Here is a 25,283-nt window from a genome sequence, read left to right on the forward strand (position 1 = left end):
TGGCTTCTCCCTTATTTTAAATTGTGTCCCTTGGTTCTATACTCCCCAACCAGGGAAAACATCTTAGCTGCATCCTTTTAACTATTTTGTAGGTTTCAATCAGATCACCTCTCATTCTTCGAAACTCTAGAGAATAGAGGCTCAGTTTCCCCAATCTCTCTTCGTAAAACAGTCCCGTCATTCCGGGAACAAGTCTGGTGAACCTTCGTTGCACTCTCTTTATGGCAATAATATCCTTCTCCTAAGGTAAGGGGACTAAAACTGCACACAGTACTCCAGGTGTGGTCTAACCAAGGTTCTAACAATTGAAGCAAGACTTCACTACTCCTGTACTCAAATCCACTTGTGATGAAGACTAACATACCATTAGCCTTCTTAATTGTATGCTGTACCTGCATGTCAGCTTTCAGTGACTTATTGATAAGGACACCCAGATCCCTTTGTACATCTACACTTTCTAATCTCTTATCATTTAAGAAATACTCTGCACATCTATTCCTCCTACCAAAGTGGATAACCTCACATTTTTCCACATTGCATTCCATCTGTCACATTTTTGCCCAATCACTAAGTCTTTCCAAATCCCCTTGAAGCTGCTTCGCATCTTCTCACAACACACATTCCCATCTAGTTTTGTGTCATCCGCAAATTTGAAAATACCACATTTGGTCCCCACATCCAAATCATTGATATATATTGTGAACAGCTGGGGCCCAAGCACTGATCCCTGTGGTACTCCACTAGTCACAGCCTGCCAACGTGAGAATGGCACGTTTATTCCTACTCTCTGCTTTCTGCCTGTTAACCAATCCTTAATCCATGCCAGTATATTACCTCCTATTTCATGTGCTTTAATTTTGCTGACCAGCCTCCTCTGGGGGACTTTATCAAAAGCCTTCTGAGAATCCAAGTATACTACGTCCACCAATTCCCCTTTATCAATTCTGTTCATAACATCCTCAAAAAACTCCAACAGGTTCATCGAACATGATTTCCCATTCATAAATCCATGTTGACTATGCTCAATCAGATCATTATTATCCAAGTGTCCATTTATCACATCCTTTAGAATAGATTCTTGAAGTTGCTATATCATTTACAACAGCAACTTGAATTTATATAGCGCCTTTGACATAATAAAACACCCTAAGGTGCTTCACAGGAGCATTATTAAGTAAAATTTGGCACTGAGCCACTTAAGGAGATATCAAGCCTGGTGGCCAAAAAGCTTGGTCAAACAGATAGGTTTTAAGGAGCATCTTAAAGGAAGAGAGGCAGGCGGAGAAGTTTGGGGAGGGAATTCCAGAGCTTAGGGCCTAAGCAGCATAAGTAAAGGCCACGCCATGCATGAGCCTTCCCACTATTTTAACAACACATTCCAGCCAAATAAAATTGTGCCTTTTGAAAACAAACACTCAAAGCAATGAAAGAGTTAAAGCTGTCTGAGTTTCTGACTGCTGTCCAGCAGGGCAATGTAAGGAAAACACTTAGTAAGGGAACACTACACACACATACGCACACACCATGTCTGCTTGACAACCTGATTTACGATGCAACGACTCCCTCTTTCTGACGTGTCTTTTGGCAGCTCTCAACCACGAGGATTTTCCCAGTCGGGGACCTTTCTGGCTGATTACATTTGTGTAATGGTCTCAAGCCAGGTATCCCCTTTTCGTCTCTCTCTTTCTCTCAGTGAATGGGAACTCAATGAGCAGGAACTGTTCAATGGTTTACCCTGCAGGACAAAACTTGCCAATTTTTTTTCCCCAGCAAGAGGACATGACCTCAATGCAGTTCAGGCAGAAATGAGAGCAGTCCAGCCTTGTTTTCATGTCTTGCGTAATTAAGCATGCAGCACACATTCCTGTCCCCTCTTCCAGCATACACTCCTAATAGCTCACTCGCTGCCTACCCTTCAACACCCGGGTGAAGTTAACACATGGACAGACCTGTTTTAGTCGCCGAATATCTCCCAGTGCTAACGTCACATAACTTGATTGTTTTTTGTTGTCCCAATTTTCCCCCACCCTCTTCTGAAGGCACCAAGCTACAGTACGGAATGGCGACACCAGCTGTCCTCAATACCACTGTTCAAGTGTCTTCTTCATGTGTAAGAATAGGCAGTCTGAGGGGAACAGGGCACAATTTTAACTCAGCAGGTTCTAAGTTAAAATGCCCAGGTTACTTACATGCCCAAACACCTGCCCGCATGCCACCGATTCTGATTTTAACAGAAGCTCCGAGACAAGAGGCTGAGCTGCCCATGCAGTGTTGGAGGGGGGAGGGGATGGGGTGCCTGATTCACACATGTTAATTATGTTCCGATGATCAGGCCCCACAGCAATTTTAGCTTTGACCTGAACTGTGAAGTAGAGGCCTGCTTTAGGTCGGGAAAAAGAACCTGACCCGAACCCAACCGAACTACAGCGGACCCGAGCCCAACCCGGCCCGAGTCCCTCCGATTCTGCCCCGAGCCCGACCCAACCCAAACCTGTCACCACTCGACCCGACCCGACCATCCCTTTACTTACCTTCCTGACACCAAACCTGCAGGAAACTGCAGTGCATGCGCGATGACGTCATAGTGATGTCAGTCGCTCACTGCGCAGACTCAGTTTCATTACGGACTCCCAGCTCAGCTAAGTTTTTTAAATTCCAATTCTTACCAGCAGAGCACTTACCGTGTGTGTCCGATCCGACCCGACCCGACTCGACCTGGACTCGACCCGAGTCCGGAAGATGGGCCTGACCCGAGCCAAACCCGACACATGTAGTCAGATCCCGTCGGGTTCGGGTCGGGTAGCAGGTCTCTACCGTGAGGCCCCTCCCTGAGTGGCGCCTGGTGAACAAGGACGGCCACAATTTTCCCGGAGGTCAGGAATCGGATTCTGCTGGTGGACCGCCAACCTGTTAGTGGGGCTGTGACCGTTAAAATCATGGTGGGCTCTTGCTGCCACAGACAGGCAGAAACCTTCAGTTCAACGTATTCCTAGAGGATTCATCACGACTTCCTGCCATCAATCATCCCGCCCAGCCCAACAGCTTTATCCTCCTCCCAGTACCAATATTTAGAAGAGCACAAAGAAAATGAAGGAAACACACAATTATCTTTACTATGTCCTGATGGTTTCCCTCCTGAGCTGCTTGAAATAGTGTCCAGGAGATTAACCTTTTATTCCTGGAGACTCTAGGACAATCCTGGAGAGTTGCCAACTCTACTGAAAGCAACAAATTTCTGCTGGAAAGCCACTGCTGGTTAGAATCCCTCCCTCCACATCAACCAGTTAGTTGATTACAGGAATGGAATGGCCACAATAGCTGAGCTTAATCTTATGCAATGTCCATGCATGGCCAGGAGACACTGCTTAGTGAATGAATGGAATATGGACAAAGATCCTATTGTATAATAACACTCGCTCAATCAATAATTTCACATTTGAGATGGATAGATTGCTAGACAAGTGTATAAAAGGATATGGAGCCAAGCTGGGTGGAATGGAGTTAAGATACTGATCAGCCATGATCTCATTGAATGGCAGAACAGGCTCGAAGGGCTGAATGGCCTCCTCCTTCTCCTATGTACAGTGGCTTTGATGCCATCATTGGAAACGTGGATTGGTGAACAGAATTTTTTTTTGTCGATCTGTCAACATTGGAGCCAGAGGGGCAATAAACAAAATTAAGAAATTTAAGGTGAAGCTGAGTAAGGAAGTGAGTGAGAAAGGAATAGAATGATACACTGATAGGGTTAAATGAAATAAAGTACGGAGGATGCTCATATGGAGCATAAACACTGGCATAGACCAGTTGGGCTGACTGGCTTGTTTCAGTGCTGTACATTCTATGTAATATTAAGATGTCCTAAAGTGTTTCCCACAGGAGATGGATGACATGGCAAAGTAATAGAAGAATTAAGAGTTGACTGTGCAAGCAGTTGAAAAAGGAGGTTTTTACAGACACGGAGAGAAGTAGCAAAGCCAAGATGTTTAGGGAGCGAGTAGACCGAGAAGGCTAAACGATTTTTAAATTTATTTTATTTAGAGAAGTTATGACGGGGACAAAAGAAACCCAACAACAAAGTTGAGAGAGAGAGAGAGAGAGAGAGACAAAAGGGAGATCCCTGGCCTAAGACCATTTCCAGACGTAATCAGCACTGGAGCAGAGTCCATTTTGAGTAAGAGTAACCAGCATCTCTCAAAATAAATGAAATCCTTCCATTCACACAGTTTTCTTTTGACAGAAGCAGTTTAAAGGAAAAACAGCCAAGCTTAACATTAAATCATCACTTCAGACTCTATCAGCAGCTCAACTCTATTAAGAGCTTTGTTTAAAATATAAGTGTATACTTAGTTGCGTCATGGGCCACTAGCTAGCATAAAAGATGAAAACACTTGCCTATCAAAGATCTCAAAAGCATTCCAAAGCAATTCACACGGAATACACTACATTGTGTAATCACTGTTGTGGCCATTTTGCAACAACAATGAGCTGAATGAGCAATTAATCTGTTTTTGGTGGTTTTTGACGGAGGACACCAGGAGAACTCCTCATTCTTCTGCAAATATTGCTATGGGATATTCACCCAAACACCAGACCACAGAGGGAACCTTTTTTTAAAATTCATTCATGGGGATGTGGGCATCACAGGCTAGGCCAGCATTTATTGCCCATCCTTAATTGCCCTTGAGAAGGTGGTGGTGAGCTGCCTTCTTGAACTGCTGCAGTCCATGTGGGGAAGGTACGCCCACAGTGCTGTTAGGAAGGGAGTTCCAGGATTTTGACTCAGCGATACTGAAGGAACAACGATATAGTACCAAGTTTGGATGGTGTGTGGTTTGGAGGGGAACTTGCAGGTGATGGTGTTCCCATGCATTTGCTGCCCTTGTCCTTCTAGTTGGTAGAGTTCACTGGTTTGGAAGGTGCTGTCTAAAGAGCCTTGGTGCGTTGCTGCAGTGCGTCTTGTAGATGGTACATACTACTGCCACTGTGGGTCGGTGGTGGAGGGAGTGAATGTTTGTGGATGGGGTACTAATCAAGTGGCCTGCTTTGTCCTGGATGCTTTCGAGCTTCTTGAGTGTTGTTGGAACTGCACCTAACCAGGCAAGTGGAGAGTATTCCATCACACTCCTGACTTGTGCCTCGTAGATGGTGGACAGGCTTTGGGGAGTCAGGAGGTGAGTTACTCGTTGCAGGATTCCTAGCCTCTGACCTGCTCTTGTAGCCACAGTATCTACTATAACTGGAGTATAGCTACTCCAGTTCCATTTCTGGTCAATGGTAACCCCCCATGATGTCGATAGTGGGGGATTCAACGATTGTAATGCCATTGAATGTCAAGAGGAGATGGTTAGATTCTCTCTTGTTGGAGATGGTCATTGCTAGGCACTTGTGTGGCACAAATGTTGCTTGCCACCTACCAGCCCAGGCCTGAATATTGTCCAGGTCTTGCTGCATTTCTACACAGACTGCTTCAATATCTGAGGAGTCACGAATGGTGCTGAACATTGTGCAATCATTAGCGAACATCCCCACTTCTGAACCTCATGCAAAGGAAGCCAGAACCCTTGACTCCAGCCCAGCCAAATCTTCAGAAGCCAGGTCAAACAACTTGCTTTCAACTACCAAATGCATGATGCCCCAGTTTGTGCACAGCAATGGATGCGCACCCAACATATCAAGGTGTTCCATTCAAGGCAGGAGTGTGATAGAATACACACCACTCTTTTGGAGTGGGTACAGCTGCAAAATCATTCATTCAGGACAGAACAGCTTCCTTGATCAGTGACCCAACCACAGGACTCCATATCCACCCCCTCCTTCAGCAGTACATTGTGGCTGCAGTGTGTACGATCTACAAGATGCACTATGGCAACAAGTTGACAAAAAAAGCACCACCAAGAAGGACAAGAGCCACAATATCATGGAAATGGCACTATCTTCAAGCTTTCCTCATTCTGACTTGGATATATCCCACTGGGTCAATATCCTGGAACTCGCTACTTAACACTACGGTAACCATCATCATGAAGCCTATAGTTTCTGAAGGAGGCAGCACTTTCCACCACCTTGTCAGGGCAACTGGCAATGGGCAATAAATGCAGCGTTGTCTACATCACAGGGACCAATTTTTACAGAACAACCATTAAAAATGTGCAACATCCCGAATAAAAAAGCATGCAAACTTCAACTTTTTTTTCTTTCTAGAACTTGTTATTGTCACAGAATCGGGGCAATCAATACGACTGTTATTTTATATATAGATACAGATATCAAAAATAAATTCCAGGTGGGTAGAATGGAAATATGTGCTGCACTCAAAACTGGGAGCAATATCACTGAATAACACTGAAACATGAACCTCATATTAATGTGTACTTTGGCAGCAGGGAGCAATAACAGCTCTGAGCCTGGAGGATTCAGTCTTTCACTATTAACCCTGGATAGCAAGAAGATTTTAGCACCTCACAATCAAGCCTACTATCAATGGTTTTAAAATAAAAACGAACAGGGTATTACAAAAACAACAACAGCAATGTGCATTTATATAGCAGCTTTAACATTCACAGGAACATTACCAAAGTAAATTTGACACTGCGCCACATAAGGAAACTGGTGACCAAAGGTTTGGTCAAAGAAGTAGGATTTAAGGATCATCTTAAAGGAGGAGAGGAAGGTAGAGGTGGAAAGGCTTAGGGAGGGAATTCCAGAGCTTAGGATCCAGGCAGCTGAAGGCACAGCCACCAATGGTGAAGGGATGGAAATCAGGGTTGTACAAGAGGCCAGAAACGAAGGAGTGCAGAGACCTCAGAGGGTTGTAGAACTGGAGGAGGTTTTAGAGATAGGGAGGGACGAGGGCTTGGAGAGTTTTGAAAACAAGGGTGAGAATTTTAATGCTGGGTCGTTGCCAAACCAGGAGCCAATGTCAGTCAGCGAGCAAAGGGGTGATAGGTGAATGGGACTTGGTGTAAGTTAGGATACAGGCAGCAGAGTATTGGATGAGCTCAACTTTACATAGGTTGGAAGGTGGAAGACTGGCCAGGCGAGCACTGGAATAGTCAAGTCTGGAGGTAACAAAGATGTGGATGTGGGAAATACTGAGCGCTCCTCTCCCTCCACTGAGAGACAGGCAAAAAGTTCTGCTCATGAAGGTCATCTAAGAGGTTAAAATTCAATATCCGTGGCATGCAGAGATGAGAGGTTTTAGGACAAGCTCCTCTGGCACAGCTTTTAAACTTTTTGTTCTCCATTTACTTGATGCGAGCAGACCATAAATGGGATAGTTCCTGGGAAATGGCATCAGGGAGCCCTTAAAAGTTTAGGGAAAGCCCCTTGGCTCTGACTCTCGTCTATACCCCTGCGAATACTGCACTTCAACAATCCCATAGCTGTCAGATTCTAACAAAGCCTGGGATGCCATCAGATAACGTAGGCCCAGGGAAATGGAAACATCTAATTCTGCCCTGGTTATTAGTAAGATGGGGAAGATGTTTGTCTGTCATCCCCAAGTCGTAAATAGCAACGTCAGTAGAATCAGAGTAAATCTGATAACAGGTTTATTTTCACCAATAGGACATCTTCAGGGGATTTCCCTTGCACTAAGAACATTGGAACTGCATGAGACATTCAGACCCTCAATCCTGTTCCATCATTCAACTAGATCATGACTGATCTGTCCTTTAGATCATGGCAGATCTGTATCGTAACTCTATCTACCTGCCTGATTCCCGAACCCTTAATACTCTTGCCTAAAAAAAAAGTCAATCTCAGATTTAGAATTTTCAATTGAACCCCAGCCTCAACAGCTTTTTGGGGGAAGGGAGTTCCAGATTTTCACTACCCTCAGTGTGAAGATGTGCTTCCTGACTTCACCCCACAGCCTAGTTCTAATTTTAAGGTTACGCCTCTTGGTGCTGCATTCTCCCCCCACCAGAGGAAGTAGTTTTTCTCCATGCATTCTGTCAAATCCTTTCGTCATTTTAAACACCTCAATTAGATCACCCCTTAATCTTTTATACACAAGGGAATACAAGCCTAGTCTATGCAGCCTGTCCTCTTAATTTAACTCTTTTAGCCCCGGTATCAGCTTAGGTTGTACCTGAGGTGAGATGGAATGTAACTCATTCAGGCTGACAGCAGGAAGGGAGAGGTGGGAAATATTGACTCAGCTCGTAGCACTTTTGACTCTGAGCCATCTAACCACTGCCTGAACTCACCTTCTTCTCAACTTGGGTGTTGTCTTGCTCTATAGGCCTTGACCCTTGACCAAGGTCCCTCAATGGCCAAAAGAAAATGAAACAGTTCAGGCAGATGATATAAACTTCAGGCACACAGTCGCAGGAGGTGCTTCATACTGAACAACATGGGGTGGGGTAGAAGTTAAAGAGGGGAGAATTACACACGGTCCCTTAGCCATCAACATGCAGAGCAAACACAATACAACTGACTTACAGCTGGGCTTCAAGTCAGCACGCATATCCTAGTTCAGAATATTTCCAGAACATTCCCCACAACAACAACTTGCATTTATGTAAGAAAGTAAAATGTCCCAAAGCGTTTCACAAGAGCATTATCAAACAAAATATGACACCAAGCACCAAGCCACATTAGGTGATATTAGAATAGGAGACCAAAGGCTTGGCCAAAGATTTAGGTCTTAAAGAGCGTCTTGAAGAAGAGAGTGAGGTCGAGAGGTGGAACGACTTAGGGAGGGAATTCCAGAGCTTAGGGCACAGGCAGTTGAAGGCATGGCTACCAATGGTGGAGTGAATGAAATTAGGGATGCACAAAGGGCCGGAGGTGGAGGAACGCAGAGACCTCGAAGGCTAGTAGGACTGGAGGAGGTTAGAGATGCAGAGATACTAAATGTTACTGTTTACCGTGAGTCACATTTTTCCTCCTGTCTAGTTACATCTTTCCTTACTTAGATTACTTACAAAAAGTTTTTATTTAAAGAAACAACATAAGAAATAGAAGCAGGAGTAGGCCATTCGGTCCCTCGGCCCTGCTCCGCTATTCAAAAAGATCATGGCTGATCTGATTGTGGCCTTAACTCCACTTTCCTGCCTGCACCCCATAACCCTTGACTCCCTGTCAATCAAAAGATCTGTCAAGTCAGCCTTGAATATATTCAATGACCCAGCCTCCACTGCTTGCGGGGGAAGAGAATTCCAAACACTAATGACCAGAGAGAAGAAATTCCCCCTCATCCCCATCTTAAATGGCAGACCCCTTAATTTTAAACTGTTCCCCCATAAAGGGAAACATCCTTTCAGCATCTACCCTGTCAAGCCCCCTCAGAATCTTATATATTTCAATAAGATCACCTCTCATTCTTCTAAACTCTAATGAGTATACGCCCAACCTGCTCAGCCTTTCCTCATAAGACAAACCCCTCATTCCAGGAATAAACCTTCTCTGAACTGCTTCCAATGCAAGTATGTCCCTCCTTAAATAAGGTGACCAAAACTGTACACAGTGTTCTAGGTGCAATGTCACCAACGCCCTGTACAGTTGTAGCAAGACTTCCCTTCTTTTATACTCCATGTCCCTTGCAATAAAGGCCATCATTCCATTTGCCTTTCTAATTACTTGCTGTACCTGCATGCTGATGTTTTATGATTCATGTACAAGGACACCTAGGTCCCTCTGTACTGCAGCATTCTGCAGTCTTTCTCCATTTAAATAATATTCTGCTTTTCTATTCTTCCTGCCAAAGTAGACACCTCACATCACATTTTCATCTGCCAAATTTTTGCCCACTGACTTAATCTATCTATATCCCTTTGCAGACTCTTTATGTCCTCCTCTCAACTTGCTTTCCCACCTATCTTCGTATCATCAGCAAATTTGCTATAATACACTCTATCCCTTCATCCAAGTCATTGATATAGATTGCAAATAGTTGAGGCCTCAGCACTGATCCCTATGGCACTATACTAGATACAGTTTTCCAAACTGAAAATGACCCATTTATCTCGACTCTCTGTTTCCTGTTAGTTATCTAATCCTCTGTCCATGTTAATATATCACCCCTAACACCCCCATGAGCTCTTACCTTGTGCAGTAACCTTTTTTGTGGTACCTTATCGAATGCCTTTTGGAAATCCAAATATACTACTTCTACTGGTTCCCCTTTATCCACACTGCTTGATATATCCTCAAAGAACTCTAAAGAATTTGTCAAACACCGATTTCCCTTTGATAAAACCATGTTAACTCTGGCTGATTGTATTGTGATTTTCTAAATGTCCTGATACTACCTCTTAAATAATGGACTCTAACATTTTCCCAATGACAGACGTTAGGCTAACTGGCCTGTAGTTTCATGTTTCTGTCTCCCTCCTTTCCTGAACAGAGGTTTTCCAATTTGCTGGGACCTTTCCAGAATCTAGGGAATTTTGGAAGATTACAACCAATGCATCCACTATCTCTGCAACCAGTTCTTTTAAGAACCTAGGATGCAGGCCAGCAGATCCTGGGGACTTGCCAGCCTCTTGTCCCATGAGTACTCCTATTACTTTTTCTCTAGTGATAGTGATTGTTTTAAGTTCTTCCCTCCCTTTTGCCTCCTGATTTTCTATTCTTCTTGGGATGCTTTTTGTGTCTTCTATTGTGAAGACGGATACAAAATACTTGTTCAAAGCCTCTGCCATTTCCTTGTTTCCCATTCTTAATTCCCCAGTCGCACCTTCTAAGGGACCAAGACTGACTTTAGCAATTTGTTTCCTTTCTATATATTTGTAGAAGCCGTTACTGTCCGTTTTTATATTTCTCGCCAGCTTTCTCTTATACTCCAATTTTTCCCTGTTTTTTTTTTAGTCATCCTTTGCTGGTTTCTAAAATTTTCCCAATCTTCTGGCCTACCACTAATCTTCGCAGCACTTCAATTTGATACCACCCTTAACTTGCTTGGTTAGCCACGGATGGTGCATCCTTCTGATAGAGTCTTTCTTCCTCAATGGAATATATCTTTGCAGTAATTTATTTTTTCACAGTTCTGACTGGGTTTCTTTCCTTTAATTTACTTTGTTATTTTAAACTCATCATGAATGATTTTACACTTTCTGGTACTTTGCTTGTAAACCCTAACGGTGCAATTTTCCTCTAGCGCAATGAAAACAGGAGGGTGGGGAATTCCAGCCCAGATAGCTCAGACATGCAACTGAGTTGCAGCATAGGTTTGACAGCAAACAGTTAATGCTTCAGTGCTTTAGATGGCCAGATTGTGTGATTGTTCTTTTTAGTGGTGAAGCTCTGTGATTATTGCTTCTGCTCAATGATACACTCCAGCAACGAGCTGGAGTGAGAGTTTGAGAGTTTAACTCTTGATTAAACACATGCTCCTTATAGTATGGCACACAGCACCAAGCACATCTTTCACCAGTTCCTCCCCTCCCTCTCTCCTGTGATGTGCAGACTCTTGCCAACAGATGGTTCCAAGGACGACTGTTGTTCTCTACTACCATAACGAAATGACCATTGTTCGTTTGCGAGCCATGGCAGTGAGTACCCCCGCGCTGTTCCACGATGAGTATCAGCTGTGACTCAGTGGGTAGCACTCTCACCTGAGTCAGAAAGTAATTCGTTCAAGTCCCACTCCAGGGATTTGAGGACATGATCCAGGCCAATGCTCCAGTGCAGTTCTGAGGGAGTGGTGCACTGTCAGAGGAGCCTTCTTTCAGATGAGACAGTGAACTGAGACCCCGGTCTGAATTTCTTGGACTCCCTAGAGACAGGTACAGAGGTGGAGGTCCTATAAAATTGCATCGGAATGCGGGGGGCGGAGTGCCTGTCACCTACCCTCACCAACTCCACCCCTCCATCCTGTTGCCAGAGTCTGCCTGAATGGCCCCAGTGATCCCGACCCCACTCATCTCTCTGGGGGGTCTTGTCCATTCCTCGGTACGGGAGGGTCTCCCGCAGTACTGGCAGTGGTCACCGCTCTCAGTGGCACTGCCAGTACTGCAGAGCTGTCAGCCCTCCAATTGGCTGGCAATTGTGGAGGCGGGAGCTCACCCCTTAAAGGGATGGCGTCCCGGACGGCGGGCAGTTAATTGCCTGCCTGCTGTGGAATTGCAATGGGGGTCCGACGGAAAGCCGATACAGTGTCTCTATCCACCTTCCAGCCCACCGCCAGAATAAAATTCAGCCCCCCATTTGCCCTCTCAGGTGGACATAAAAGATCCCATGGCACTATTTGTTCGAAGAGCAGGGGAGTTCACCTCAGCACCCTGGCCAATATTTATCTCTCATACAATATCATGTCTACTCATTATCTCATTGCTGTTTGTGGGAGCTTGCTGTGCGCAAATGGGCTGCTGCGTTTCCTACATTACAACAGTGACTACACTTTTCAAGTGCTTCCTTGACTGCAAAGAGCTTTGGGATGTGAAAGGAGTGATACAAATGCAAGTTCTTTCTTTATGATTTACAAACAAGCCTGATCTTGTCCTACTGCCATTTACACACATGGAAGTCCAGCCAAAGGGTTTCTCTCCTATGTGGACTGAGGCCAAATGCAATGCCGCTATTACCATTGTCGCATGTGACCAGGGACCGAGCCAGATATCTACTCAGAGACTCAGTTGTTCACTGTATTGGCCAGCTAAGCCACAGAAGGAGCTAGCACCCAGCACTTTAACCGTAACTGCTGAATAAGCAGGAACTATGACAGTGGACACAACCAGTCTGGAGAACGGAGCTTAATTAAATTGACACTTTGTTGTTCTTAAAGATGGCATGATTTCTTGGGAACTGAGTGGCGCCACGGACTAGCATTCTGACCTTTCACTGCTGAACCCAAGTTCAAATCCAACTGAAACCACAAGAATGAAAGTTTGCTATCGCTGCTGACAGCAGGGATCAGAAATGGAATGTATTTAAGCAATGTAGCGATCCAGTTCACAGTGGCCTGGCACCATGAAACAAGCTGCCCTGCGGCTTGATGTGTATTGGCAATCTCACCATGAGGTGCCCAAAGGATGTCTGGTAAAGTAGTATCATGCTATGGGATGACCGAAAGGGGCACAATATTTGAAGAGCATCAGAAAGAACTGCTACCTGTAGAATATTTTTGTTTTAATATAATCATTGTTGTTGCTCAATAATTGAGACTAGCAATGTGAATGAGGAGTTACCGAGCCCGAGAGTGAGTAAGGGTGGAGTCACCGAGCCCGAGAGTGAGTGAGGGAGGGGCCAACAAGCCCGACTGTGTGAGGGAGGAGTCATCGAGTCCTAGAGTGAGTGAGCGAGGAGTCACAAAGCCCGAGAGAGAGGAGGGAGGAGTTACTGAGCCCGAGAGTGAGTGAGGGAGGAATCACTGAGCCCAAGTGAGTGAGGGAGGAGTGACTGATTCCGAGATTGAGCGAGGGAGGAGTCACCGAGCTCAAGAGTGAGTGAGGGAGGAGTCACCGAGCCCGAGAGTGAGTGAGGGAGGAGTCACCGAGCCCAAGAGTGAGTGAGGGAGGAGTCACCGAGCCCGAGAGTGAGTGAGGGAGGAGTCACCGAGCCCGAGAGTGAGTGAGGGAGGAGTCACCGAGCCCGAGTGAGTGAGGGAGGAGTCACCGAGCCCGAGAGTGATTGAGGGAGGAGTCACCGAGCCCGAGAGTGATTGAGGGAGGAGTCACCGAGCCCGAGAGTGAGAGAGGGAGGAGTCACTGAGCCCAAGAGTGAGTGAGGGAGGGGCCAACAAACCTGAGTGTGTGAGGGAGGAGTCATCGAGCCCGAGAGTGAGTGAGGGAGGAGTGACTGATTCCGAGATTGAGTGAGGGAGCAGTCACCGAGCCCGAGAGTGAGTGAGGGAGGAGTCACCGAGCCCGAGAGTGAGTGAGGGAGCAGTCACCGAGCCCGAGAGTGAGTGAGGGTGGAGTCACCGAGCCCGAGAGTGAGTGAGGGAGCAGTCACCGAGCCCGAGAGTGAGTGAGGGAGGAGTCACCGAGCTCGAGAGTGAGTGAAAGTGGAGTCACCGAGCTCCAGAGTGGGTGAGGGTGCAGTCACTGAGCCCAAGAATGAGTGAGGGTGGAGTCACCGAGCTCGAGAGTGAGTGAGGGTGGAGTCACCGAGCGAGAGTGAGTGAGGGTGGAGTCACTGAGCCCAAGAATGAGTGAGGAATTTGAGAAAGAAAAATGAAAGCCAAATATAATTTTAACTAGAATGCTTTTGATAATTCCTTGGTTTTTGAGAGTGGTTCTGATGGTGAATTTCCAGCTTCACCAACACTGTGGAACATGATTAAGTTATCAATTTCCCTAAAACTCAGAAGGCTTTATTGAAGTAAACAGTTTTCTGGCCTTTTCACAATCCAGTAATTATACCTTGGTTTTAAAATACATATATATTATATATATATATATGGAAAACAGATGTTGTGAAACCTCAGTGGTTTTAGCTGGCATGGGATGCACACATTAAGAAATCCTAGTGTTTGCCTAAATCATTGAGATTTTAGCAATGACTTTCTGCCCATGTTTTTGTTGAAACCGGATTAGAGGTAGTTAAAATGAACAGGAATAGTTGTGTACTTCTCATAAATGCAATTGCCAGAATTTTCTCAAATGCAAGGTTGTCCTGCTGACGGGACCGAAAGCAGGTTGTGAGTCTGTGAAGACGGGTGGTGGGACCCCAGGCGGGATGTTACTGGCGGCAGCCAATCAAAAGGCGGCTGCTGGGGCAGCCACTGATAGAGATGGCAGCTGCTGAGGCTACAGGAAGAACAGGGCGCCTCTATGTTCCGACACCCTCAAAGGCCAGGTAAGTTTTTTTTTTACTTAATAAAACAGTGAGGTAGTGGAAATGTCACTGAACTAATAATCCAGTTGCCCAGGCTAATACCCTGGGGACATGGGTTCAAATCCCACCATGACGGATGGTGGAATTTAAATTCAATTCATTAATGAAAATCTGGAATTGAAAGCTAGTCTCAGTAATGGCGCCATGAAACTATCAACAATTGTTGTAAAAACCCATCTGGTTCACTTCTGTCCTTTAGGGAAGGAAATCTGCCAACCATACCTGGTCTGGTCTACATGTGACTCCAGACCCACAGCAATGTGGTTGACTCTTAATTGCCCTCTGAAATGGCCTAGCAAACCATTCAGCTGTCCAGGGCAATAAGGGAAGGGCAACAAATGCTGGCCTTGCCAGTGATGCCCACATCCCATGAAAGAATTTTTAAAAATGCCGAGGCCCCACAGGCAGGCCCTGGCGATCGGAGCAGTGAACCCTCCAGTGGCAGTATGAGAGCCTCAGGGTGGCCATTGACACAGAGGGGCCCCTCCATGGACCATCCATTGTGGAAGGTCCCCCCCCCCCACCACCGGGAACCTGCTGGGAGGCCGACAGGGTTTACCTGGCAGTCTCCCCAAGCTGTGCAAACTTGTCCCGACGCAAGTAAAATGCCAGCAGGGGCAGGAAGTGGTTCTTAATGGGAAAATTAATTGGTTTACTTGGCCACCTGCCTCCGGTCAGCAGGCAGTTGCACTGCTGCTGTTCCCACCATTCAGAGTATCCCTTGGCGATGGGAAGACATCAGGCTCCCTTCTCAACCTTTTTCACTGCCATTATATGATGCCTCCCAGCCCGTCTCCAGAGGGCCAGTAAAATCCAGCACAATCCTGCGGCACAGTGGCGCAGTGGTTAGCACCGCGGCCTCACAGCTTCAGCGACCCGGGTTCAATTCTGGGTACTGCCTGTGTGGAGTTTGCAAGTTCTCCCTATGTCTGCGTGGGTTTCCTCCGGGTGCTCTGGTTTCCTCCCACATGCCAAAGACTTGCAGCTTGATAGGTAAATTGGCCATTATAAATTGCCCCTAGTATAGGTAGGTGGTAGGGTAATATAGGGACAGGTGGGGATGTGGAAGGAATATGGAACTAGTGTAGGATTAGTATAAATGGGTGGTTGATGGTCGGCACAGACTCGGTGGGCCAAAGGGCCTGTTTCAGTGCTGAATCTCTAAACTAAACTAAAATGTTTCAATCTTCTGCGGCACTGCTCACAAACAAAACAGACTTACACTTTGTTTTACAAAAAAGCCCTTATAATTTTTCAACTGTTTTGCTCACCGCAGTGTCCTTGCAATTAGTCTTTAATTTCTCAAGATTCCAGGTCAATCCTTGAGGGTTGGCAACTCTCGTGTGGGCAGAAGAGCAGTGAACAATGTAAATGAGGGGTAATTCACGGCACCAACTGCCTCAGACTATCGCAGACTGCTTTTGTGTACAAGGTGGGTTGCATATGCCTTTTCTGTCATTGTCTGCCAGCTAAAGGTAGGAACATAGGAACAGGAGTAGGCCATTTAGCCCATCGAGCCTGCTCCGCCATTCAATATCATCCACTTCAGTGCCTTTTTCCCACACTGTTCTCATATCCCCTTATGTCATTTGTATTTAGAAATCTATCGATCTCTGCTTTAAACATACTCAATGACTGAGCTTACACACCCCTCTGGGGTAGAGAATTCCAAAGATTCACAACTCTCTGAGTAAAGAAATTTCTCCCCATCTCTGTCCTAAGTGGCTTCTCCCTTATTTTGAAATTGTGTCCCCAGGTTCTAGACTCCCCAACCAGGGGAAACATCTTACCTGCATCTACCCTGTCAACCCTTTAAATATTTTGTAGGTTTCAATGAGATCACCTCTCATTCTTCGAAATTCTAGAGAATACAGGCCCTGTTTCCCCAATCTCTCTTCATAGGAAGGTCCCGCCATCCCAGGAACAAGTCTAGTGAACCTTCGTTGCACTCCATCTATGGCAATAATATCCTTCCTAAGGTAAGGGGACCAAAACTGCACACACCAGCACTCCAGGGGCAGTCTAACCAATGTTCTATACAATTGAAGCAAAACTTCACTATTCCTGTACTCAAATCTTCTTGCAATAAAGGCTAACATACCATTAGCCTTCCTAATTGCTTGCTGCACCTGCATGTTAGCTTTCAGTGACATATTGACGAGGATACCCAGGTCCTTTTGCTTATCTACACTTTCTAATCTCTTACCATTCAAGAAACACTCTGCACATCTATTCTTCCTACCAAAGTCGATAACCTCACATTTATCCACATTATATTCCATCTGCCATGTTCTTACCCACTCACTAAGTCTGTCCCAATCCCCTTGAAGCCACTTTGCATCTTCCTCACAACACACATTCCCATCTAGTTTTGTGTCATCCGCAAACTTGGAAATATTACATTTGGCCCCCACATCCAAATTGTGAGCCAGCATTTGTTGGAAGTCTCTACTTTCCTGGTTTAACACGATCTTTCCTGATTCTGCCATCCCCACGTAGCAGCCTTATGGGCTGACACACAGACAAATTCATCTGAGGGTGAAGGAAACCGTTTCCTTCCTGGACACGACACTCTAACAGTTAGGCTGAAGACATGCAGAAGCAAGGGTAATCACTTGGTCTGATACGGCTTATAATATATTAGAAGTCTTGAGTGAAGCGTGCAGTTCCTACAAGAGTCACTTGCTTCTTTTAACACTTGTACTTTCACATGCTGGTGTTAGCACACCTATCATAATGAAACAGCATATAATCTGATGCACCATGAGCAACACCAGATCTCCATATATGTTTACATCTATATGTGCATATATATTATATCTATAGAGTATGGAGCAGGTGACTTCTCCCCAGTGCCATGGCCAATATTTATCCTTCAATCAGTATTACCAGAAAAAATTATCTGGTCATTATCACATTGCTGTTTGTGGGATCTTGCTGTGTCCAAATTGGCCGTCGAGTTTCCTGCATTACAACAGTAACTACACTTCATTGGCTGTAAAACGCCTCGAGACATTCGGTGGTTGTGAAAATGCTATATAAATGCAAGTTCTTTCTTTACATGAGTGTATGCATGTTTGTGTATTATATTATTTATATATATTCTTGTGTGTAACATGCATTTTCTAAGACTTCAGGTATCACATTCCAAAGTGTGAAAAATATAAAAAGTATGGCTGACAAGCAATTCAAAAATTAATTGTGAATAAAAATTTTCTCATAGTTAATCTTCGTTTTAATCACATATTTAATTGATACAATTACTGCAGGGTCACATGAGGTTAAGTGCCTCATTTTCTGGCCTATTTTCACTGGTTCCATGGTCCCATATCACACAATAGTGTTACCAATCCTTCAAGAATTTCCTGGACCCTCCAGGAACGAATTATTAATTTCCTGGCCACTGTCGTGAGCAAACCATTGAGAAAAATTTTATAAACTTCACAAACAATTTGTTTGAATGCTTTTGTTTGTTAGTTATAAAAATATTGGAGATGGGGAAAGAAAAGCTGTTTGACCAAGTGAAGAGCTTGAAGGTTTGGAAACCTCCAGGGATGTGTCCAACTCGACTTGGCAACCTGAACAGCGGGGCCTCGAAACATCAGGCCTACTGTGTCAGCTTAATGTAATGAGTCAGACAATTGTTTAGCTCCACTCCAGACACTTGAGCTCAAAATATAGGCTGACCCTCCAGGGCAGGACTGAGGGAGGTACCACTCTGCAGATGGAGAATTTGTTCAGACTGGCGTTAACGAGTCCTTGGCACAACTCAAGGCAGAGCAAGAGCAGTTCTCCTGTTTGCTTGGCCAACAGTGGAGAGACCACAGAAACTGGAATTGTCCTCCTTACAGCAAAGATGTCTGAGAGGCGGGGGAGGGGTGGAAATTCATAGAGGTGTTGAAAATTATGAAGGGCTTTCATAGAGTAAATAAGGAGAAACTGTTTCCAATGTGGCAGCAGGGTTGATAACCAGAGGACAGAGATTTAAGATAATTGGCCAATGAATGAGAGGTGAGATGAGGAGTATTTTTTTTTACACAGCGAGTTATGAGGATCTGAAATGCGTGGCCCAAAAAGGTGGTGGAACCAGATTGAATGGTAGCTTTCAAAAGGCTACTGGATATATATTTTGTACAGGAAAGATTTGTAGGGCTCTGGCAATCAAACAGAAGAATGGGAATAATTGAATAGCTCTTTCAAAGAGCCTGCACATGGTAAGATGGGCTGAATGGCCTCCTTCTGTATGATTTGATGAACATTCTCCCCTCAAGCCAACCACCAACAGAAAAAAACTACAACTGATTTTATTCCTGTTCATGGGATGCTGCAGGGTCAGATTGGCTGCCACTTTAGCTTACATAAGACTCAACCTATTAACAAAAACAAGTAATTAATCGATATGAAGCACTCTGAGATGCTTCAATGAAATGATAAGGTGCTACATAAATGCAAGTTTGCCTTATCTCAGAGGCTCAAGCTACTCTTCAATTGTAGTTAAGTAAATGGTAGCGCAAATTACAAACCGTAGCAAGTATGCAACTCCACTGATCTACATTTACATCTTGCCTTTCATGACCTCAGCACATCCCAAAGCGCTTTACAGCCAATTAAGTTCTTTTGAATGTAGTCACTGCTGTAATATAGGAACAAACAGAATCCTGTCCGCTGCCTTCTGTGTTTTTTTTTTTACCTTTTCCATGCCTGGTTTCTTTACAGGTAATCACTGGGGAAGATTCAAGTTTGTGAAATCGGTTTGTTATCAGCTAAGCATTAACGAATGGGAGGAAGCTATGATTTGGCGATGGGGGAGGTTTGCAGAGAGACCTGGGCCAGGATTTTACTCTGGTGACGGGGGTCCTGATGTCCGGAAAAAACGAAGCCAAGATCCCCGTGTTGCCACTTCCCCGGAAGGCCTGCCAAATTTAGTGCCAATTAGGCACTTAAATGGACAGCGGTGGGCCTTCCACAGGATCAAGGACCCCACCGCCGGAAGATCCGCCCTTGGAGAACTCCAGCCAATCAGAGGCCGGCAACTGCAGCGCCACTGCGGAGGTGGTGGCTGCTGCTGAAGGAGCACCTACTTGAGGCCAAGGATCATCGCTGGACCCAGGCCACAGGTAGGTCAGAGGGGGAGGGGTCTCGCGGGGTGGGGGGTCACTATCTATGGCAGGGGGGTGCTCTCAGCGACACTTTTCCACAGTTCTCCCAAATTGTCATCAGAACACCAAGTTTCACCATTCTCCTGCTGTGCACTCTGAACTGGACGACCTGCCACCAAAGCAGCAGCATGATACAAAAGGGGAGACAAGATAGTGCCGTCAGAGACTTTCTTGTCCACTGACTTCACTCCATGACCCAGTAGTTGTAGGATCCGCTTTCTGATCCAGTCTCCAATAGTTCTACATATCTGGAACGTACTGCAGAAAAACAGGCCATTCAGCCCAACATGTCTATGCAAGTTTTTATGCTTCACATGCGCCTCCTCCCCACCTTGCTACATTCACCCTATCAGCATAAGCTTCTGTTTCTTTCTCTCTCGTGTTTATCTAGTTTCTACCTAAATGCATCTGTGTTCTTTGCCTCAACCACTCCCTGTGGTAGCAAGTTCCACAGTCTAATCAGTCTCTGAGTAAAGAAGTTTCTCCTGAATTCCATGTTGGATTTATGAGTTACTATGTTATGTTGATAGCCCCTAGTTTTGGACTCCCCCACAGGTGGAAACATTTTCATAAATACCTGAATGAGAAAAAAAAACCCAGGATATGAAGAAATAGCCTGGGAGTGGGATTGCTCTTCAAAAGAGCTGGCACAGATTCAATGAGCTGAATGGCCTCCTTCTGTGCTGTACTAGTCTATGATTCTCTATTGAACCCCGTCTTAATTTTAAAGACCTCTATTAGGCCACAGTGAAAGAGCAGGTAATTAATACACTAGAAAGATTTAAAATTGATAAGGAGGAGGTATTAGATGGGCTGTCTATACTTATAGCTGATAAAGCACCAGAGCTGAATGAGATGCATCCAAGGATACTGAGGGAAGTGAAAGTAGAACTGGCCATAATTTTCCAGTTTTCCTTAGACTCACGAGTGGCGCCAAAGGACTGGAGAATTGCAAATGTTGCACCTTTGTTAAAAATGGATGTAAAGATAAGCCCAGCAACTACAGGCCAGTCAGTTTAACTTCGATGGTGGGGAAACCTCTAGAAACAATAATTTGGGATCATTTGGGACAAATGCGGGTTAATTAAGGAAAGTCAACACGGATTCATTAAGGGAAAATCATGTTTAACGAACTTGCTGGAGTTTTTTGAAGAGCTAACAGAGAGGGTTGATGAGGACAATGCTGTTGATGTGGTGTACATGGACTTCAAAAGGCATTTGATACAGTGCCACACAACAGACTTGTGGGCAAAATTATAGCTCATGGAATAAAGGGGACAGGAGCAACATCAATACAAAATTGGCTGAATGGCAGGAAACAGAGAGTAGTGGTTAATGGATGTTCTTCAGGCTGGAGGAAGGTTTGTAGTGACGTTCCCCAGGGGTCAATGTTGGGACCCTTGTTCTTCCTGATATATATTAATGACTTAGACTTGGTGTAAAGGGCACAATTTCAAAATTTGTGGATGATACGAAACTTGGAACAATTGTTAACTGTGAGGAGGATAGTGTAGAAGTTCAAAAGGACATAGACAAGTTGGTGGAATGGGTGGACAAGTGGCAGATGAAGTTGAATGCAGAGAAATGTGAAGTGATTCATTTTGGTAGGAAGAACATGGAGAGACAATATAAAATAAAGGGTACAATTCTAAAGGGGGTGCAGGAGCAGAGGGACCTGGGGGTATATGTGCATAAGTCATTGAAGGTGTTAGGACAGGTTGAGAGAGTGGTTAATAAAGCATACAGTATCCTGGGCTTTATTAATAGTGGCATGGAGTACAAGAGCAAGGAGATTATGTTAAACTTGTATAAGACACTAGTTTGGCCTCAGCTGAAGTGCTGTGTCCAGTTCTGGGCGCTGCGCTTTAGAAAAGATGTGAGGGCATTGGAGAAAGTATAGAAAAGATTCACGGGAATGGTTCCAGGGATGAAGAACTTCAGTTATGAAGACAGAATGGAGAAGTTGGGACTGCTTTCCTTGGAGAAAAGGAGGCTGAGAGGTGATTTGATAGAGGTATTCAAAATCATGAGTGGTCTGGACAGAGTAGATGGGGAAAAATTGTTCACACTTGTGAAAAGGTCGAGAACGAGATTTAAAGTGATTGGCAAAGAAGCAAAAACGACATGAGGAAAAACTTCTTTATGCAGCGAGTGGTTAGGATCTGGAATGCACTGCCTGACAGTGGTGGAGGCAGGTTCAAACGAGGCATTCGAGAGGGAATTAGACTGTTATTGGAAAAGGAAGAATGTGCAGGGTTACGGGGAGAAGGCGGGGAATGGCACTAGGTGAATTGCTCATTCGGAGAGTTGCTGCAGACATGATGGGCCGAATGGCCTCCTTCTGTGCTGTAACAATTCTGTGATTCTGTGACCTCTTAGTCATCTCTTCTCTAGAGAAACCCCAGCCTCAGTCCCTGATCAACTTAACAGATCATAATAAGCATGTGGATGCTTCCCTTCGTATCGGATATTTGTGTAGAACTAACCTTCCCTAGTAAGAGGCTGAAACAAAGCAGCAGTGTCAACAGTTCTGGGGTGTGGAGGTGTGGAGGGATACCGGGGAACAGTCACACTTGAATGACTCAAAAAAAGGAAATATGAAAGCATTTTGCCACAATGAAGAAAGCTCTGATTTGAGATTAACACCATTAGAGCAGCATTGGGCTATGAATGGGGATGCAGGTGATTCAGAATTTTACTACTAGAGCTGTAGCTGGCTATTCATAAATTTCAGCGTCTCTCCTCCTACGCACACTTAGTGCCAATAATGTTGCCCCAACATGTGCATTTTATTTTCTTGCATGGAATTTTCTTTCATACAATCTGGGCAAGTGAGCAAGGATGAGACATAGCATTCACAGCACCTAGCAGCAAAGTGGGCGAGATTTCTGTGATCTCTGAGCAGGTTATTTCATTGTTACGGAGAGCATACTGCACATGAGCATTTCAATAAAGTGGGTCAGTGGTGATTCACCCGAAAGACACAAAAATACAACTACCTGCTCAGCGTAAAGAATTAAGCCTCTCAGGTTGTTGTAGTTCTCGAGCCCACACAACAGAGCATCACAACTTGAGTGTAGGATGCACTTCAGTTACTCTCAGCGGCAAGTTTCATTGAACTGTTAGCAGTGGGTGGAGAAATTCTATTGTCATCTTTTTTCTATTCAAAGAAGGTTAGGAAGTTCACCATACATACAGGTCAACATTCCTCCCTCAGCCAATACCCCAAGAAACAGGTCACTGACCTTATCAGTGTTTGTGGGATCTTGCTATACACAAAATGGCTGCTACATTCAACTCCTTAACAATAGTCAATATATTGGAAAATCATGAATTGTGCAAAGCGTTTTCAAATGTTTCAAGTACTACTTGAATGCAAGCATTACTTTTTCTCTTTTTTTAAAAGAAGCTTAATTTAACTTAATTCCTGAACCCACAAACTTCTGACTCGGAGCTGAGCATGTTGCTTACTGAACTTCTCCTTTCTTCCCGTGAACTTTAAAATTCTTATCCTTGTTTTCAAATCCCTCCATGGCCTCGCCCCTAGCTATCTCTATAGCCTACTCCAGCCCTACAACACTGGGAGATCTCTGCACTCCTCCAATTCTGGCCTCTTGCGCATCCTCAAATTTAACTGGTCCACCACTGGTGATCATTCCTTCAGCTGCCTGGGCCTGAAGCACTGGAATTCCCTCTCTAAACCTCTCTGCCTCTCTTTCCCCCTTTAAGACATTCCTTAAACCTGCCTCTCTGACCAAGGTTTTGGTCACCTGCCCCAACATCTCTGTATGTGGTTCAGTGTCAAATTCTGTCTGATAATGCTCCTGTGAAGCACCTTGGGACATTTTACTACGTTAAAGATGCTTTATAAATGCACGTTGTTGTTGAGTTTATGCTGCCTTTGTCCAAAATATCTGAGCTTTCAAGAAATAACTATCAGTTATAGGGAGTCAGAGAGCATGACTGTAAATACAAATTTAAATTGATATCTAGATTTCTTATCCTTAAGTTTGAATCTGTTTGTGCCCTTGCTCCTCCTTAATCTCTGTAACCTCAGTCAGCATTACAATACTCTTCTCCCCCAACACTCCGCTGCATTAACTCTAGCCTTGCTTGCATTAATCGCCTCCCATCACCCATTAATGACTGTTCCTTCATCTGTCTAGGTCCAGAATTTGCTCCCTAAACCTCTCCATTTCCCTCTACTCCTTTAAGACCCTCCTTAAACCCTAGTTCTTTGACCAAGCTATTGGCACCTCTTCTAATATCTCCTTCTTTGGCCCAATGTCTATATTTTCTTTACGCCTCTGGGAAGCTCCTTGAGACGTTTTTCATGTTCCCACAGGCAGTATGGGCACACCCCTGAACGTAAGACACAAAGCCACTTACTAGAGTGACCAGCACCGACAGAACATTGAATACAAATTCCAAACATGTAACATATATCTATGTAGATATACCAATTGACAGACACATCATGCACACGAGTATAAATGTTTTCTGCAAAGATACCACTCGTGTCCTTTGTGTAGCTGACACAGGATTGGTTTCATTACAGTCTTTATCTGCGTCAGACATTCCCAATGTACCACGTGGACTAGAAAATGTGATTCTGCATCATTATTTCAAGTTAAACCATGACTATAAAATAGGATATAAATATGAAAGGGTAAAAGGAAAGGCAAGTTCCAGAACTATTCAGGACTGAGAAGGCATTTCTTTACACAAAGAGTGACGAATACCTTGCAATGGTCCTTTGGATGGGCAGTAGATAGCAACAACTTTACAATCATTCAAGGTGCAGTTGGATGTAATGATAGGGAGATTGTGGAAGGGTGTCTTGCATGGCCACCTGCATCTATACTTACCCTTGTGGAAGAGTGCTGTTCTTAATTGTGTTGTATTGCTCAAGGGCAGTATATGAGGTGCATTACCCAGGGGAAACATCTCATAACACATAAAGGACGATAGATTAGCGCCGTCATTACTTTTGCTGCAGAAATAGGCAGGAGTTTCACCCTCAAAAGTGCTTGAGCGAAAAGCAACACCACATAGCACATGAACTGCATTACCCTGGAGAATATCCCATGGTGCATAAAATCATAGAAAGTTTAAGGCACAGAAAGAGGCCACTTGGCCCATCGTGTCTGTGCTGCCCGAAAAATGATCCACCCATTCTAATCCCACCTTCCAGCATTTGGTCCGTAGCCCTGCAGATTACGGCACTTGAGGTGCACATCCAGACTCCTTTTGAATGAGTTGAAGGTTTCTGCCTCAACTACCCTTTCAGGCAGTGAGATCCAGACCCCCACTACCCTCTGAGTGAAAAACAGTTTC

The 25,283-nt window shown here is 44.7% G+C and overlaps 1 protein-coding gene across 4 annotated transcripts in view; it reads right to left on the reverse strand.

Moving 5' to 3' along the window:
- Positions 1 to 25,283, reverse strand: part of LOC137347240 (transcription factor HIVEP3) — a 388,796-nt gene that overhangs the window by 215,467 nt on the left and 148,046 nt on the right. The gene's annotated exons all lie outside the window — the stretch shown is intronic.

This window comes from Heterodontus francisci, chromosome 31 (genome assembly GCF_036365525.1).
Source record: "Heterodontus francisci isolate sHetFra1 chromosome 31, sHetFra1.hap1, whole genome shotgun sequence".
Taxonomy (NCBI): Eukaryota; Metazoa; Chordata; class Chondrichthyes; order Heterodontiformes; family Heterodontidae; genus Heterodontus; species Heterodontus francisci.